Raw genomic sequence first — 15,751 nt, 5'->3', positions numbered from 1 at the left:
CGCCCCGGGGACGCGAGGGACCCTGGGCGCTAGCAGGCGCCGTGGGCCCGCCCTTTCCCGCGCTTGCGCAAAGGGCACCGACTGGGCTGATCGCTCGTTGGAGGCCACGGTTGCTATGGGAGACACAGACCGCAGCGCCTTCCGAGAAGGCAGGTCACTCCAGCAGGGGACGTTCGGTGGTTTTAATCTTTGTGTGACTTGTTCGGGGGCCCTCTCGGTGCTGCCCGTGGAACAGCTGCGCCACGGTGAGGCCGAGCGCCAGGGCAAGCCTGGCGGGATGAGGAGCCGGGGCTTGTGGGCATTCCACCCAAATGCAGGACTTGGTGGCGTTCGCGGACGAGGACTGATGACCAGTTGTGCTGGGTGGCGGAAAGCCGGCGTCTGGAATCTGCCGGTGCCGTTTTCCCGATTGCTCAGAATGTTCTGATGCAATACCAACTCCTATTGGGTGGGTTCCTGCGCACTGGACCTTGACGTTTATTACTAGGGAATTCTCACAATGCTGCATAATGGTAATTGCGCCCATTTTGCAGAGGAGGCAGCTGTACTTTAAGATGTGAGTCGGTTTCATTTCAGAGAAATAGGTACTTTAGCTTCACAAGTACTCTGAGCATTCTTTCGGGCTGGATTTCTACCTGTTGAACTAATGTTTCCTCCCATAGCCTAAATGTCATAATAATGATTAATAACAAATAAAAATATGCATAATGACTATCTTTTACTGTGCTGTTACTATGCACTAGATCGGAGGTGTATACTCATATTATCGTTTTATAGATGAAGAAACAGACTTGAGAATCATTAAATAATTTGTCCAATGTCATTTAGATTGTAAGTGGTGGAGCCACGGTTCATTCTCTACAATGTTGCCAAAGTAATTCTTATAAAATAGTTATTTTTACTTCACGTACCATATTGCATTACAATTTAGGGATGATAATTGACTTTAATGTCTGAATTGAAGGTAAGGATTAGGACCTATTTATCTCTATCCCTATTGCTTAACACAAAGCCTAGTGCACTGTAAATGTTCAATTTCGGAGTCTTTAATCAACAGTGAGGATCCATGTTCCCAGAACAGTTTGGGTGAGGAACTGGGTTGCTTTAAACAAAGCCCCATGGCTGTTTTCCTTCCATCAGCAATTAAAATCTTTATATTGTTGAAATAAGAAATTTCCAAACCTGTAGAGAATTTTTATGAGTTTATTTGAGCTAAACCGAAGAAATTACTGGGAAGCAAAATCTCAATGGAGAATTTGAGAAAATGCTCTGGAGAATGGCACTTTTGCAGTTTATTATATACATTAGAATAAAAGGAGGAGTTGTAAGGAGGGTTACATGAAATCCATTGGTGGTAGATTAAGGGGGCGGGGAACTCTCTGGGATCAGATAAAAAGAGAAATACGTACTTCTTTATGTTGGTGGGCACAGGATAGTTAATTCATATTCATGGCACATAGAGATGGTATTTGGGCAACAAGATAACAATGAGGAGTTCTGTGATCTTGTGCTCTGATGTCAGTGTGCCTTGAGTCTGGAAAAGAAGATTACTCTGACATTTCAAAGATATGCTATCTTAGATTCAAAAAGACAGTAGACAGGCTCACTTAAAGGTTGACCTTTGTCAAGGCCTACGTGACTACCCACCATGACTTGCTTTTACTTAGGAATTTTTATATTTAGACCATCCTATGTGATTACTTTTAGTCTCTTGAGTTTGTATGGCCCACCATACAGGCCTCCCCTGAGCTTGTCAGGTTTGGTATGTGGCCCCTTTTTCGTTCACATTATATCAGGTAGAAGACCTTGTCTTCTAGTAATTGATTAGTCAGTCAAACAAATATGGGCTGCAGAATCTATATTGTAGGTGACCGTTTTTCTATTTTTATCCTTTTTCGTTTTCTTTCCCCCAAGAAGCCCTGCTCGTTATTGAAATTTATTGGAGAAGACAATATTATTGTTATATTCATTTTTCATGGGTATATTCTATGCTTCATCTTTCCAACCTGAGTGTTTAGCTTCTTGGGGACATGGTACCTACCCCTTTATTCCTAGTTTTCCTCTTGTACATAGTAGGCATGGAGCTGATGTCTGCTGATTGCTCATTCCAGTTATGCACCCAGGCCAGCATGGTCCCAGGAGCAGGAACAAGTCACAGCTGTGTTCTATGAGCTGGGATGAGAACATATGCTTCCTCATTCTTTTCAAGTTATTACAGTTGGGCAGGAACCTCAAATGACTCAAATTCTGAAGCAGTTTGTTTTAATGATGGGAATTATTAAAGTCTCTTGGTTCAGAACTTGATAGTTTTTCTTTTTCCTTTTACATGATTTAGAGAGTCCTTGAAGTTGGCTGTCTCTCTTCTGTTCCCTTTTAAACTGATGGAGCCATCTTGTGTATTTTTAAAATCACTATTCATAGGTCCTTTATTTCTCTGAAGGAGAAAATATACATTTTTCTTGAAATAATAAACTTTTCTTGAAATGTCTCTTTGTGGTTTTCCCTTGGGATCATTCCCATGTGGTAATATTCATATTTTCCTTAGAGTCAGCTATGACACACACGCACTTCATACCACATACACTGGATGTTTGTGATTAGAAACTAAACATTTTCAATAAATGTAGAAAACAGTGTACAATTCTTTCACTTTTCATGGTTCCTCTCCAAAAACCTTTCTCTACAAAAGGCCTGTTGGTACTCCCAGGACTCTGCTTTCACTGATGTGCTCGGAATGCCAGAGAAGCGAATGACCTTTGGGGCAGAACTGCACTATCAGGACATTTTTCTCTAGACTGAGCATTCTGTGATTTGTTGGACTCAGGCCCAGACAGAGCTTAGAGTTTAAGAACTCTAGCCCTCCCCCAAGGCCACACAGCACCTCCAAACGCCATACAGCACCCTCTAGGACCACACTATCCAGGGAGTGTTGGGGAAACCACAGGTTCTTGTGAAAGAGCAAAGATGAGCCAAAGTGAATTCCTACACTTCCCACCAAACAAATCTGTGAAATCCCAGGAAATTGAATTCACTGCTAGGCTAAGCTCCCAGACTTTTTTCTTATAAGAGGGCAATTAGTTATACAAAAGAGGAAAGACTGGAAAGGATATAAAATTGAAAACAAAATCCTTAACCCAAAGCCAGAGCCTTCCAATCAAAGTAACAAATAGGACAGGCAACAAATTTGGGTTACAATGACACCTTGACTTTCACTGTTAGATTATAGCCCACCTTCCCTATTGCTGGATGGGGTTGAAAATCTGGTGGCATCTCAATCCAATGCCAGGATTACCGGATACACCTGCCTTCCACCCACCAGTAGCCTCCATTGGCCCAGAATGTTGAACCTGCTTGATGCTGTTTGCTTTGTTTACATTGAATTTTTAAAAATTCACTTGTTATTTTCCAGTGGATTTTTAAATGAATTTTCGCTATTTTTTTAAATGGTGATACAATCACTGAAATAATTGTTTTCTCTCAGACAATGAAGTTCCATCACCATTAGAGGTTTTCTGACATTCTTATTAGCACTTTCAATATTAAGAGGCTCATTTTGTAGTGAAAAAGCATATTTTATAAATATATCTATGGTATAAGAATTTGTCCTTTGGGTAGCATTTGTCCTCAGGAGTCGCTGTAATTAGATTTATAGAATTTGGAAGCTGGTAGCCTGACTCTTGGTTTCTGTCTTTAACAAATATTGAGTGCCTACAGCTGCTGTGATAGGCACAGGGTGTGTGCACAGGGCAAGCTTCTGGCTCTCAAGGAGCTTACATTGTAGGGAGGGAAACACACCAAGCAGGCAATCACATGTAACTTAATTATAATTATGATAAGTGTTGGAGGAGGCATTGATTTGTTGTTAGGATGTCAGCAATCAGGTACCTCTCCATCTGGGAGATCAGGAAGAGCTTTGCTAGGGATGGGCCTTTGACCCAAGATCTGAACTCTGAATCTGAGAACTGACCACCTGTTGGCTTTGCCTGGAAGGCAACTCCCCAAACCATTCCTGTTTCCCACTGTTCTCTCTCCTATCACCCTGTTTACTTCTTTATTGTACTTATCCATAATCCATAATTATCTGGATTTATTGCCTTGTTTATTGTTTGTTTCTCTAGAATGGCAGCTCTTTGAGAACAGGAACTCTCTCTGTCCTGGTTACCTTTATATCCTGTTACCTATAGTGGCCGTCCCAGAGTAGGTGTGATATATGTCCCGAAGGAATGAGTGACTGAATGACAGCAAGAGTGGAGCACACAGGGGCCAGATCACTCTGGTTGCCACGTGACAAGGGGTCTGGAGGGAGGCAAGAGTGCATATGGAAGAAATGTGTGTAGAAGTGTTTGTTTTTGTTTTATGATCTTTTAATCTCTAAATTTTAAATTATAAAACATTTCAAACATACTAAAAATATATCAACATTCATGTAATCACCATCAAGACAGATGTTAAAATTTCACTTCCTTTTTTAAAAAAAGAAATAAAACATTATGGATACTGCTAAAGCTCTCCACCCTCTTCCCTTTTCCACTTCCACCTTACAGAAGAGGAGACTGAGGCACAGAGAGGTCAGTTGTGGTCTCCAGGGTCTCTTGGTGAGTAGGAGGTAGAATCTGGATCTAGACTAGGTGGTTTGAGCCTGTTTTATATACTTTTGTACTTCGATGAGATATAGGTTATCTGTGAACATGATATACTATTGTTTGGTAGGTTTAAAAAGTTTCCATGAATTGAATCATTCTGTGAATAACTTTCAACTTGTTTTTTCATTTAACATATGTTTTTGAGATTTACCTATGTAGGTCTATTTCATCTTCTAGAATGTAACCTCTTTAAGAATAAAAATGAACTCTCGTTCACTGCCTGGCACGGAGTTGGTGCTTAATAAAAACTTGCTGAATGAATTTGTTTTCTGCCATAGGGTATTCCATTGTGTTTCTGAGACAGCTTCTCTAGGGTACACACCTAGAAATGGAATTGCTGGGTCCCAGGTAAAGGCATCTTCAATTTAATAAGGATCACTAGAATGACTTTCCAGAGAAGGTCTCAAGATAAATCCTCACAGAATGTTCAGGGTCAAGGTAGAGTTAAAACCCCAAGCCCTATAAAGCCCCATGTGTCTTACCTTCACGGGACTGTCTCCCTGATCTCCCTTTCCACGACTTTCACCCTCACTCAGTTCCAGCCACATGGGCTTCTTTGCTCTAAACGAGAAGGCCGAAGCACACCCTCAACTCAGGACCTTTGCACTCACACTTCCCTCGGATGTCCACATGGCTTGCTTCTTGCTTCATTCTGGTCTCTGCTCAATGTCATCTACTCATAGAGCTTCCCTGCTCCCCACTTTGCACAAATCTCTTCCCTTCCTGCCCTGCTTTCTTTTTTCTGTAACGTATAACTCTAGTTGATAATGTATTATGTATGTATGTATTGCATGTGCATCCCCCATTGGAATAAGTTTCATGATGGCAAGGATTTTCTCCATCTTAATCACTGCCTTTGTCAGTGCCTTGAATAGTGAATGCCTGGCACTTTGCAGATATTGATAAATATTTTTTGAATGAATGAATAATCTCAGGGAGTTTCAGAAGTACAGACATGATAAAGAAAATAAAAATCTTGTATTAGTGTTTTTTGAGGCACTTATAGGTAATCATTATCTATTTGATATCTTAAGGATTTGAAATGCTTATGAGAATGTGGCATACTACTGTCTAACAGGGGAACTGTATGATTCTAACTTAAAATGTAAAATTGAATTATTAAGTTAAACAAGTGATTTTAGATTAAAATCTTACTAAACTTATAAATAGTATTAGGATATTTAAGAGAACTTGAGATTCAACATATTACAAGTTTAGTTTATTAGATTTATAACATATATTTAAGTACTTAGAAGGTTTGTCAGATAACTGAGATACTTAAAAAGGAAATCAAACATTTTAAATTTATAAATGTAGTTTAAAATATTTCAGAGAATTAAATTATATTGTATCTAAAAAGACTTTAAAGAGTTATTTTCAAAATTTGCCATAGTTACAAAAAGAAAAATAAGATTTGTAAAGTAAACTTGGAAGCTTGAGGAAGAATGAGGTTTTTAAAATTTGTAAGTTTCAAAAGTAAAAAAAATTTTGTTTTAAGTAATTTTCCAAATAAACTTCTCAATAAAAATTGTCTCAGGGCCCACCAAAAAACCCACATTCCCACGGCGTGGGTATTGCGACTAGTGTCCCAAAGGGTTGTGGTTGTGCTAGTAAATGCTCCTAGCAATTCTAAGAGATAATATTTAAAAGTACTATTTCAATGGTCCAGTACTATTATTATTACAGATGAGAAAGCTGAGGGCTGCTGAGATTCAGCGAGGCCATACTGCAAATGCACACCGAGTCAGCTGGGACTCAAGCCCCGAGCTCCCCACCTCTCTGCCTGCTGTCCCTGGCGTCACCTTGATAAGTCTGGGGCTGGTGAAAGTCTTCAGGCCCCACAGAGAATCAGTTATAGTAACTAACAATAGACTTGGGTATAAGGGCTTTATGCTTTTCCTCATGGCCCCTCTGCGAGGTTATTATTATCCTCATTACAGATGTGGAAACTGAGGCACGTGATACCCCAGGTTTCTCTGTCAGTAGGAGATGGAGCCTGCATCCAGCCTAAAGGTCCAACCCTGAGCCTATACTCCTCACTGTGTCTGAGTAGTTGCTCTCATGTCTGCTCTATGAGGACATTTGGCCTATCCATGAGCTTCCTGGGGGCCTTGGTGGCCTGAGGTTAAAGTCACTCTGTCCACAGAGGAAATGCACCTGCCATCTGAACAAGATCCTTCCTCCGTACCTGCCTCTGCCTTTCTGAGTCTCTCCCTGGTGTGTGTCATGTGTCTCTGAGTGTGTAAGTGTGTGTCTCTTGCTCCTGTCATTCTCGTTGAGATCATGGGGTGACCTCTGGCTGGGTTGTCTCCACAGGCATCCAGGAGAAGCCATCCCTTTTGACAAGGACAGGCCTTGCTTTAGAGTCTGAATGTGGCTCTCGTGTGGTCAGTCCACAAAGGACCAGTGCTGTGTCCTGTTCTGACCATGGCAGGAGATGCAAAAATGAGTTTGACAAGTTCATAGTCTGAGAACTCTGGCAGATGTTCAGGTGTCCCAACACCACTGGTGGTGGTATCTGAGCAGTTTGACATTTCTTTCAATAGCAATATCCCCAGGACATTATTTCTCAGCATGAGGTCATACTTACCATTTTAACACCATCTCCACTGCAGTGGGGTAGTTCAGCTGGAGACCACAGGGAGGGAAGGGTCACTTATGGCAGAGTGGCCCAGGCTCCACAAAAAGATGACCTATGAGCTTGGCCTTAAAAGGTAGCACAGCTCAAGTTTAAAGCCAGTGCTCCTGAGCCAGTGAGTCCAGGAGGATTCTTGTTTTTTAAATTTTTACACCCTGTGCAGAAAAGCTCTGGTCCTATCTCCTGACACCTCCATTTTGAGGGGTGGGGAAGATGTCTATGCATCTTTTAAAAAACATTTATTTTTCCTAACATGGTGGCGTTTTAGAGTGGGTGAGCCTGATGGTTTCAAAGAGAGCTGTCTGCTTTAAGCAAATCCTGAGTAGTAATACTTTGATAACCCTCCCAGAGAACAAGCTATTCTACATAAATACGTGTTCCAGTTAAGTGCCCTCTGTATGCCAAGTTTTTCATTGAGTTGGACCTTTAGGCTGGATGCAGGCTCCATCTCCTACTGACAGAGAAACCTGGGGTATCACGTGCCTCAGTTTCCACATCTGTAATGAGGATAATAACAACCTCACAGAAGGGTCGTGAGGAAAAGCGTAAAGCCCTTTTCATTGTAACTATCCTGTTAAAATTTTAACAACCAGGAATCTTTGAAAACTGCTTTACACACTTCCCTGCCCTCTTAAAAATAAGGGTCCAGAATTTTTCCTGACGCTTTAAGGTTATCGCTGCAGAGTTCAAGTGATTTGTGTGCTGTGATGTAGGGATGACCCCAGGCTACTGGTGTATGGGGGAGCTTTGCTCCCCACTGTAGAGCCTGGATCATTAGGCTGTTGGATTCTTTACTTCTAATTTTGTTCTCTTTGTTTATTCATCCAAGTTCTCTCTGCTTCCTGTTCTCAGTCAGCACATCTGCCCTGGCCTCCCAGTGGCCACTTCTAAATCTGCTGAGGGATGTGAGACCTGAGCTCATTCCAGTTATGACCAGTTATCCAAGATGGGAGTACATATTTTTCTTTGTTTGCCAATCTTATGTGTGTACACACACACACACACACACACACACACACACACATGTATATATATAACACTTATTACATGTAATACAACATGAGTGTATATGTAATTGCTGTTTTAATTTTCATTTTCTTGATAAACACATTTTAACGTGTGTTGACCTTTTACATTTAATATGTATTGAACTCTTCTATGATTTGTTCATTTTCTCATCTGTACAAACTGTAAAGCTCTTTTAGAGAGCAATTCGTCCATTTCTAGCAATGCTTTAGAAGTATACATACATTCTTTGACCCAGAATTTGCTTTTAGAAACTAGTCTTACAGAAATATTTACACATGTGCTCAAAGACAGCTGTACTAGGACATTCATCACTAGAATGGGAGAAAACAGAAAATGATAGAAACACCCATCAGAAGTAGAATAGATAGGTAAATTATGGTATATTCATACTATACAGTCACTAAAAATGAAAGCCATCTATGTATACTGATTCCGTGCAAAAAAAAAAAGTTGGGGAAAAAACATAATTCAATGTACCTAAAAAGAAACTGTATCTCTACCTGAAGCAACGTATGTTAGCTGTGTCTCCCTCTGGGGAGGATCGGGGTGTGGAGGGGACACTGGCCAAGGGAAGGAGGTAAACTTTCTCTCATGGTTCACTCAATGCATTTCTGTTAGTTTTAGTCTTCTATAATAAGAATTACTTGTGAACTACTTGTGTCCTAAATTTTTTATTTCAAGTAAAAATTGTTCTGTCTAAAGTCTTGCCACTTCATGTGTGGCCCAGGGACCAGCAGCAGCATCATCAGCTTGGAGAAATGCAGAGTCTCAGGAAGCATCTGTCAAGGATTCCCAAGCCTGGCTGCATAGAATCACTTAGAAGGTTTTACACAAATGCTGACGTCTGGGCCCACTGCGGAGGTTCTGATGTAGCAGGTCTGGGGGTCTGGACATGCGGCAGGGCTGAACCTCTGCTATGAGATGATAAATGCAAGGACAGCAGTGTGAGTAGGGGTCTGGGCTCTCTTCCAGCAGCAATGTGAGGGGCAAGGCAGGCTCTCTAGGCTGCTTTGCAGGTCTTTATTTTCTTTCCTGTTGGGCTCTCTGTGGCATCGGGTATTTGGACTGCTAGATCAGTGAGCCTACTTTAAGCTAAGAAGTGTTATATATACTGAAAAAAAAATCTACATGTTTACACATGATCAGTTAGGGGGTTGATTAACTGTACTTAAAAAAAACCTCACCTGAGCAGTTGAACATTTCTTTCAATAGCAATATCCCCAGAAATTATTTCTCAGCATGAGATCACATTTACCATTTTAATACCATCTCCACTGTAATGGAGGTAATTCAGCTGGATCCAATCTGGCCAGGTGGTGCTCCAATATTGGGGGTGTATTTTACGTTTATCCTAATGCCAGAAACAGTCAAGCATGGGTCTCATTATTCACAGAAGGTGTCATGAACATTGTAAACATAGTCCCAGCATGCCCACTCATGTGCACACACATTCACCACATTCTTTGGAAGCTCCAAGGGTATCAATTCCAAGAAGGTTATGTCTCACATACAGAAATGTTTTCCTCATACCTGTGTAGGGTGTAACTTTGAAAATCCTCCATACCCGGTGAGATCCCACCCAGACTGCCACTTATTATGCTCTAGAAAGTGTCCTACATGCACTGATGTAGCGCACAGGCTATGGGTGAAGGCATGGGGGAGACGTGCGAGAAAAGAATGACTGCTGCACAATGCATGTAAGGCAGTAAAAGAGTGGGGTCTGCTGTCCATGGGGCGGATGCCTGTGAATGAAGAGTTCCATGGGGCCGAGGGAGTATACATACATTCTGAGTCAGAGATAGTCACAGACACAGGTGGTAATTGAGCTACATTTTCATCTATCTATCTATCCATTCATTTATTCAACAAGTATTTATTTAGTGAATAAATAGCACCAGAGTCTGGGCCCTATCAGAGAGTGGGATGCAGATGAGGAAGGGCTTCAGTTCAGCATCGCAGGTGCTGAAATATGGGGAATCCTAGGCTATGGGTAGGGGGAGGGAGGACTCTGAACCCAGATTTGGGGAGGAAGCAGCGGAGACAGTTCTCAGAGGCCCTGATAGCTGCACAGAAGTCATTCTCTTAGAGGAGCCCAAGAGATGGGGGGCTTTGAGTTCCAGGAAAGGGTGTAGTCCATGCAAACATCTGGAGCGGGTCTTAGAAACCAGTGGAAGTCCATAGGGGTAAGTTCACACCGGGTAGAGCAACTGGAATAAGCAAAGGGACGGCACCATGAAAACGTACAGTTTCAGCTCTGAGGACTCCACAGAGCTGAAAAAAGGGGTGCCCAGATGCAGGAAGGACAAGTAAGGGGTTGGAGAGGAGGCCAGGCACTTCTACAAGTGCCAGAAAGCCAATCCTATCTCAAGCTGAGGAAGAGACCTCCGATGATTAGGGGAATGGGATGCAGCAGAAGGTGAAGCAACATCACTTGGAGTGCACTGGAGTTCCAAACCCGGTCTCCATGCAGGGGTACAGCCTGCACAAGCCCCCCACCTCCAACCTATAGAGGAGATGGAGATGGGCGGGTCCTAAGCAAGCATTGTCCTGGAGGTCCCCGCTTTGGTCAGCCCCTGCTGAAATACCACCTCATCCCCACCGCCCGCAAATATTTACATCCTGTTTATGCCGAAGCCTCCCAGGGCCTCAATTTTCATGAATAAAATATGAGTTTTTAGGTCGCGCCAAGAAGAGAAGAAACCCCGCCAGCTAGAAGGGACCAGAAGCAGTTTAGTGTTTCGGTTGATGTCACCGCCCGCGTGGTATTTGGAGGAAATTTGAATTAGCCGGTCAAGGTGACTGGGGCAGGAGAATAGGCATTTCCTACACTACCTGGGGGCTCCTGGAACTCAGCTACTCGCAGCTCACATTCCCTGAACTTTATTCAGAGGATAACGCCTCATTTTAAAGATGACAAAAACGAGGCTCAGAAGACAAGGGGCTTTTGCCCAGGGCCACGCAGCTAATCAGTGATTATCTGTCAGGGTTCCCTGTCACCTGGTCCCATGTTATTCCCACCCTATCACACTTCTTGCAAGTACACAATTTTAAATTAATAGACTGTATTTTTCAGAACAGTTTTAGATTTACAGAAAATTAACCATATAGCACAGAGTTCCCATACACCCCCTTCCCAGGCACACAGTCTCCCTATTATTAAATATACTTGCATTAATGTTGTACATTTATTATAATTAGTTAAACAACAGTGATACATTATTATTATTAACTAAAGCCCAGAGTTTACATTAAGTTTCAGTCTTTACAGTCATCAGTTTTATGGGTTTTGACAAATGTATAATGTAGTGTATCCACTATTACAGTATCATACAGAATATTTCATCACCCTAAAAATTATTTGTTGCTCCACAAGTTCAATTCTCTTCCCCTCCCCCAGCCTCTGGCAACCACAGATCTTTTTACTGTCTTCACAGTTTAGCCTTTTCCAGAATGTCGTTTAGGTGGAATCATACAGTATGTGGTCACTGTAATGGAGGTAATTCAGCTGGATCCAATCTGGCCAGGTGGTGCTCCAATATTGGGGGTGTATTTTACGTTTATCCTAATGCCAGAAACAGTCAAGCATGGGTCTCATTATTCACAGAAGGTGTCATGAACATTGTAAACATAGTCCCAGCATGCCCACTCATGTGCACACACATTCACCACATTCTTTGGAAGCTCCAAGGGTATCAATTCCAAGAAGGTTATGTCTCACATACAGAAATGTTTTCCTCATACCTGTGTAGGGTGTAACTTTGAAAATCCTCCATACCCGGTGAGATCCCACCCAGACTGCCACTTATTATGCTCTAGAAAGTGTCCTACATGCACTGATGTAGCACACAGGCTATGGGTGAAGGCATGGGGGAGACGTGCGAGAAAAGAATGACTGCTGCACAATGCATGTAAGGCAGTAAAAGAGTGGGGTCTCCTGTCCATGGGGCGGATGCCTGTGAATGAAGAGTTCCATGGGGCCGAGGGAGTATACATACATTCTGAGTCAGAGATAGTCACAGACACAGGTGGTAATTGAGCTACATTTTCATCTATCTATCTATCCATTCATTTATTCAACAAGTATTTATTTAGTGAATAAATAGCACCAGAGTCTGGGCCCTATCAGAGAGTGGGATGCAGATGAGGAAGGGCTTCAGTTCAGCATCGCAGGTGCTGAAATATGGGGAATCCTAGGCTATGGGTAGGGGGAGGGAGGACTCTGAACCCAGATTTGGGGAGGAAGCAGCGGGGACAGTTCTCAGAGCTGCACAGAAGTCATTCTCTTAGAGGAGCCCAAGAGATGGGGAGCCTTGAGTTCCAGGAAAGGGTGTAGTCCATGCAAACATCTGGAGCGGGTCTTAGAAACCAGTGGAAGTCCATAGGGGTACGTTCACACCGGGTAGAGCAACTGGAATAAGCAAAGGGACGGCACCATGAAAACGTACAGTTTCAGCTCTGAGGACTCCACAGAGCTGAAAAAAGGGGTGCCCAGATGCAGGAAGGACAAGTAAGGGGTTGGAGAGGAGGCCAGGCACTTCTACAAGTGCCAGAAAGCCAATCCTATCTCAAGCTGAGGAAGAGACCTCCGATGATTAGGGGAATGGGATGCAGCAGAAGGTGAAGCAACATCACTTGGAGTGCACTGGAGTTCCAAACCCGGTCTCCATGCAGGGGTACAGCCTGCACAAGCCCCCCACCTCCAACCTATAGAGGAGATGGAGATGGGCGGGTCCTAAGCAAGCATTGTCCTGGAGGTCCCCGCTTTGGTCAGCCCCTGCTGAAATACCACCTCATCCCCACCGCCCGCAAATATTTACATCCTGTTTATGCCGAAGCCTCCCAGGGCCTCAATTTTCATGAATAAAATATGAGTTTTTAGGTCGCGCCAAGAAGAGAAGAAACCCCGCCAGCTAGAAGGGACCAGAAGCAGTTTAGTGTTTCGGTTGATGTCACCGCCCGCGTGGTATTTGGAGGAAATTTGAATTAGCCGGTCAAGGTGACTGGGGCAGGAGAATAGGCATTTCCTACACTACCTGGGGGCTCCTGGAACTCAGCTACTCGCAGCTCACATTCCCTGAACTTTATTCAGAGGATAACGCCTCATTTTAAAGATGACAAAAACGAGGCTCAGAAGACAAGGGGCTTTTGCCCAGGGCCACGCAGCTAATCAGTGATTATCTGTCAGGGTTCCCTGTCACCTGGTCCCATGTTATTCCCACCCTATCACACTTCTTGCAAGTACACAATTTTAAATTAATAGACTGTATTTTTCAGAACAGTTTTAGATTTACAGAAAATTAACCATATAGCGCAGAGTTCCCATACACCCCCTTCCCAGGCACACAGTCTCCCTATTATTAAATATACTTGCATTAATGTTGTACATTTATTATAATTAGTTAAACAACAGTGATACATTATTATTATTAACTAAAGCCCAGAGTTTACATTAAGTTTCAGTCTTTACAGTCATCAGTTTTATGGGTTTTGACAAATGTATAATGTAGTGTATCCACTATTACAGTATCATACAGAATATTTCATCACCCTAAAAATTATTTGTTGCTCCACAAGTTCAATTCTCTTCCCCTCCCCCAGCCTCTGGCAACCACAGATCTTTTTACTGTCTTCACAGTTTAGCCTTTTCCAGAATGTCATATAGGTGGAATCATACAGTATGTAGTCTTTTCAGACTGGCTTCTTTCACTTGGCAATATGCATCACATATATATTTTTAATGTGCGTAAAAATTTCTTCATGAAGAATGAAGACCTAATGGATTGGATGAATATTGCACATTCTTTGTCCAAGTCGTGCTCCTTCCAAAGATGTGGAAATTCTTGGAAAACAACACAAAATTCTTCCTTAATTATAATCAGAAAAGGATTCAGGTGGGTGCCTTCACTTGCTTCTTTGAGTTTCAGAGTTTTTTCTCCCTTACGTTTCCGATGCCGCCTTAAAATTTTTTTTTCTCAACATAATTTCTTCTCATGAATTTTTACCACTCACTTAGTCCTGTTCTCTGTTCCCATTACTCTATAAAACCTCGTCTGAGAGTGAGTTAGGGAGAAGTTTTGTTTCCTTGGACATCAAGTGTTTTTCCTATGCCAGGCTCTGTGCTAGAAGTCATTTACTGTGACATTTTATCTAATCTCTACCAGTTTGTAGTGAAGAAATTCTTCTATTTGTATATGCAGGTTCAAGAGAGAACTGAATAAGACCCTGAGTGATTTGTCCAAAACCAGGCAGTCAGCAAGTGCCTCAGGGGGATTTGAACCCAAGTCACCACGCAAAATCAGAGCTTTAAACCACTGCTTCCTTGGGCAGTCCTTAATTTTAATTTTCATCCAAATAAAAAGTATCTCAGATTTCCTTTTTTTTTTCAGAGTGGGGTGAGTGTCAGTAACCTGAAGAAATGCTTCTTATGGGAAAGAAAGTTTTTTTCTTTGCAAACTGCTGATGAAAAACAAAACAGAAAGTCAAGCATTCCAGTTTAAATGGACCATCTGGGAATCTACTAGATTAGTCTTGCCATAGGCTAGGCTGTTGGGGCCTTACCCTGGACTCAAGGGAGGGAGGAGAGGAGCTAGAGACTGCAACCAGCCCTGGGCCGGATCTCCCCTCCCATGGCGGTGAAAGTCAGGGTGGAGGGTGGGTGCTATTGGGGCTGAAGCTGGGGGCGTGGGAGAGAAGCAAGGACAGCAGGAGCACAGGGCACCACCACACTAGTGAGGAAGCGGTGTGTGTGTGGGGGGGCGGGGGGAGGAGCAGACACAGGGCTGGTCAGGGCAGATGAATCAACCTCAGGGCATGTTAGAGAGCCTGCCTGGCTGGGGCTGGGAGGGCACTTGCAACGCACTGGGGTCACTCCTTCTAGGGGAGCCCTGCCCTGGGGTTCCCCAGCCTCCAGTGCAAATCCCTGGCAATCTCTGCTCTGTGAGCACATAATTATTTGACCCTACAGAATACTTACAGTATGCCAGGTACTGTGTGAAGGGCCCTAAAGAAAGGGAAACTGAGGCACAGAGCAGTGAAGGTTGTCATCCAAGTTCACACCAACAGTAAGCAGCAGAACCAGAATTCTAAGGGGGGGAGGCGGTGGTCCTCAAAGTTTGCATTACCTGGTCCTAAAGCCTCTGTATTTGGAAAGACACCCTAGACCTCCTGCGTTTTCCTAAAAAGTACACCAGAACCTGGGGCTGAGGCGTCATTTCATCTCCTACCTGAGGCAAAAAGGGGGGACAGGGATGAGGGGTCCCAGATATCTGTGGCCTCAGTCTGGTTGGATGGTAGGAAGGAATCGGAAAGAGTATTTCAGAGAACCAGCTGCAATCATGGGAGCGGGGCTTCCTGAAGAGACAGGATTCATGGATACTTTCTAAGCCCTGGGTTCCTTGGGCTGGGGCCTCAAGGCCAAAAAGGTAGGAGGGCCCATGGGACA

This window comes from Pteropus alecto, unplaced genomic scaffold (assembly GCF_000325575.1).
Source record: "Pteropus alecto unplaced genomic scaffold, ASM32557v1 scaffold68, whole genome shotgun sequence".
NCBI classification, from domain to species: Eukaryota; Metazoa; Chordata; class Mammalia; order Chiroptera; family Pteropodidae; genus Pteropus; species Pteropus alecto.
Note: the sequence above shows the minus strand (reverse complement) of the source record.